This window comes from Plasmodium relictum (assembly GCF_900005765.1).
Source record: "Plasmodium relictum strain SGS1 genome assembly, contig: PRELSG_99_v1_2, whole genome shotgun sequence".
NCBI classification, from domain to species: domain Eukaryota; phylum Apicomplexa; class Aconoidasida; order Haemosporida; family Plasmodiidae; genus Plasmodium; species Plasmodium relictum.
Genome location: NW_021628782.1, coordinates 6,480 through 10,732, shown reverse-complemented (window position 1 = coordinate 10,732; position 4,253 = coordinate 6,480). Strand labels below are relative to the sequence as shown.

At 21.7% G+C, this 4,253-nt stretch overlaps 1 annotated feature.

The window, feature by feature from the left end:
- The first annotated feature begins 302 nt into the window (after window positions 1-302).
- Window positions 303-1,466: a repeat region.
- The last annotated feature ends 2,787 nt before the right edge of the window (window positions 1,467-4,253 follow it).

The window sequence follows — 4,253 nt, the reverse complement described above, 5'->3', positions numbered from 1 at the left end:
AATGATGAATACAAAGTTTCTATTAAAGTACAAGGAAAAGCTCGTCGCTATAATCCTAGACCATTAAGTGAAGAAATGTTAACAATATTACATCAAAAGGTAGAAGAAATGATACAATTGAATGTTATAAGTAATGTTGTTAATGCTGAATGGACTTTACCTATTGTAATGGTAAGGAAAAAAGATGGACAATGCAGAACTACTATAGATTATCGCTATTTGAATAAATTTATATTAGATGATTTATATGTTATTCCTAATATGAAACATATATTTCAAACATTTAGTGGTACTATATCGTCTTTGGAATATTGCATTAGAAAGTAATAGCAAGAAATATACAAATTATGTTGTTCCCAAACATGGTACATTTGTGTTTAATGTGATATCATTTGGATTGAAAACAAGTCCTACCCAATTTCAAAGAATTATGGAAAATATTTTTATGGAATTAATTCAAGAGAATTGCGTAGTTGTGTATATTGATGACGTCGTCATTTTAACAAAAGCGATAGATGAACATCATAATGTTTTAAAAAGAGTTTATAAATTTTTGATGGACAACAATCTTGGAATAAATATTGAAAAATGCGAATTATATAAAACGTCTATTACTTATTTAGGACAAATAATAGATAGAGAAGGAATAAGACCTTAATTAGATAAAATAGAAATAATTATTAAAGCAGGGAATAAATCAAAGAAACAATTAAGATTGTTTCTAGGAGCTGCTAATTATTATAGGAATTATATAAGAAACTTTTCAAATTGGACTTCTAAATTAGTTCCCTTGTTGACTAAAAAGAAAAAGTTTGAATGAAATGAAGAACATTCACAAGTATTTGAACAAATTAAGAATAAAATGGCTGAAATAACTTAACTGTCATTTCCAGAGTTAGAAAAACCGTATACTATTTATACTGATGCCTCATATTATGCTATAGGAGCTGCATTGACTCAGATAAGTAATGATACCGGTGAAACTTGGTTTATCCACTATACATCTAAGAAGTTAAATGATGTTCAAAAGAAATGGAGTACAGTTGAAAAAGAATTATTTGCTATAGTAGTAGCTTGTGAAACATTCGATTATTATATTAAAGGATCTAAAGCATTAATAAAAACAGATTGTAAAAGTTTAATTGGAATGGATTCAATTAATACTGGAAAATTGTATCGATGGAAGTTGAGATTATCTGAATTTAATTTAGGATTTGAACACATAGAAGGAGTACAAAATAGCTTAGCTGATTGGATCACTAGATCAATAGAAGATGATACTGATCTTCAAAATTATATGGTATTGTGTTGTAATAAACCTTCAGAAAAATATGAAGATATATATAATATCCTTTCTTGTCAAGAAATTACCGATGAAGTACGAGAAAATCATAATGATATACCAAGAGATGTATGGAGAAATGAATTATCAGTTCATTACAAAACAGGAAAATTATATATACCTGGTTAATAAAGGTTATTATTAACCTTTTTCAGTACAAAATGCTAGGTTACTGTACGTGTATCTACAAGTACCCATGCACTGACTGAGTAACAGAGAATATTATAATTATTGTAGTACACTAAGCTAGTTTGTGTATGTGCATGTACAAACTAATTGTGTACTAACACTAATAAAAAAAAAATAGATATTTTTTTTTTTGTTTTTGTTTATTTTAGTTTTTAGAAATATTTTAAAAAAAAAAAAAAAAAAAATAATTTTTTTTTTTTTGGTTTTTTTGTGTTTTCGTTTTAAGAAATTTTTTTGTTAATTATTAATTTAAATATCTTTTTAAAAATTAAAAAGATAAGATTAATAATTTTTGTATAATCAATGTTATATTTTAAAAATAATATTTAATAATATAAAGATTTGACTTTATTAATTGTTATAGTTTGTATATCTTTTTTAATTAAAAGAATAAGTAATTCTTTATAATTAAAAACTCATTTATAACAATTAATAAGGCTATTAAAGGAGTAATAAAATTTTACTCAGTCATAAATGTTCTTTATTAATTTGTTTGTTTAATACTCTAGCAAAGTCATTGAACGCCCAAATAATAAATCAATACCAGAAAAATATAGAAACCATTTAATCTATTGGTTTTGTAGTAGAAAATTTGTAGGACATTGCGGAGTGAACAAAACATTAAAGAAAATTCAGAAACACTTTTGGTAGCCTAATATTAGCAAAGAAATTGAAGATTGTGTTTCAAATTGTCTAATATGTCAAATAATGCGTAATAAAAGATTTAAACCAGATGTAAATCAAGCATTATCAAAACCTAATATATTTGATATGGTATCGTTAGATATTGTAGGTCTGATTTATTAATTGACCGTTTAATGACTTTGCTAGAGTATTAAACAAACAAATTAATAAAGAGCATTATATAACTAAATATACGTTTATATATATATTAGTTTTTTAATTATTATAAATGAGTTTTTATTTACAAATAATTACTTATTCTTTTAATTAAAAACATACAGATAAACTATAATAATTAATATAGTCAAAATTTTATTATATTCAATGTTAGTTCAAAATATACATTGAATAATACATAAACATTTCTTTTATCTCTTAATTTTTAATAAGTTAACATTTCTTATTTAATTTTTAAAACACAAAAATCAAAAAACATAACACAAAAAAAATTAATTTCGACCACGCAACAAAAAAAAAAAATATATAATTTTTTTTTTCTTTAATTACAAAGATGTATATATAAAAATAAACAAACAAAAAAAAATAACTTTATTTTATTTTTTTATTAACTATAGTCAGTACATGGCTAACTTGTACATACACAAGTAGTAAACTAGCTTAGTGTACTACAAAAGGTTAATAACAAATTTTATTAACCACTTATCTAGGAGTACACGACATACAAAAAGTTAAGCTGCTAGAACCTTGACTAACTTAGTATGTCTAATTACTGTTTTTTTAAGACACATCTCGGTTATAATTATATTGTGTCTTTTTTTTTTTTTTTATTTACAAAATTTTTTTTGCATATTTTTTTTTTGTTAAAAGAAAAAATATCTTTTTTATCTTCTTTTTTATTTAAAATGAATTTTTATGGAGAAAGATTGAAAAAGAAAAGAGTAAAAAGTGGATTGCATTTGTTTTATTTTAAATTTTATAGACTTTTACATTCTTAAGATGATTTAATTAATTTTGTATTATAAAAATAGAATCTATAATACAAAATTATAGAGGAGCCCTAAAACTTGCTCTTTATTAACTTGGATATTAATTACATTCATCCAAGTCTTTGAATATTGTTTTATTAGTTGCCCGATTAATGACTTTGCTAGGGTATTAAACAAACTAATTAATAAAGAACATGTATAACTAAATATACGTTTTTATATATATATGTATTCGTTTTTATTATATATATATAATATTTTCTTATGATGAATACTATTTAATTTAAGTTTTACTGCACCTTTTAATAAATATGTTAAATTGTTATAAAGTATTTTTATTTACAAACAATAAGTATATTCTTTTAATTAAAAACACACACACTTAATTTATAACAAATGACAAAAATTAGCCTCTAATTCCTTTGATGTTATTAAAAAAAAAATATACATTGAATCTTACATAAACATTATTTTTCATCAAGTTCTTTCATTTATGTAAAAATTAATTCTTTATTTAATTCGAAAGAAAATGTCGACCTCACAAAAAAAAAAATAATTTAAATTTTTTTTTTTTTTAATTACAAAGAAGTATATAAATAAAAATAAACAAAACTAAAACGAATAAAAAAAAAATATCTTTATATATATATTTTTTTTTGTTTGTTTATTTATAAAATATACATCTTTGTAATTAAAAAAAAAAAAAATTAAATATTATTTTTTTGTTGTCGAAATTATTTTTCTTTGTCATGTTATCTTTTAATTTTTGTGTTTTAAAAAATTAAAAGAAGAAATGTTAACTTATTAAAACTTAAGAGATAAAAGAAATGTTTATGTATTATTCAATGTATATTTTGAAATAACATTGAATATAATAAAATTTTGCTTCATTAATTATTATAGTTTGTCTGTATGTTTTCAATTAAAAGAATAAGTAATTCTTTGTAAATAAAAACTCATTTATAATAATTAAAAAACTAATATATATATAAACGTATATTTAGTTATACAAATGCTCTTTATTAATTTGTTTGTTTAATACTATAGCAAAGTCATTAAACGGGCAATTAATAAATCACCAGTCCTATAAT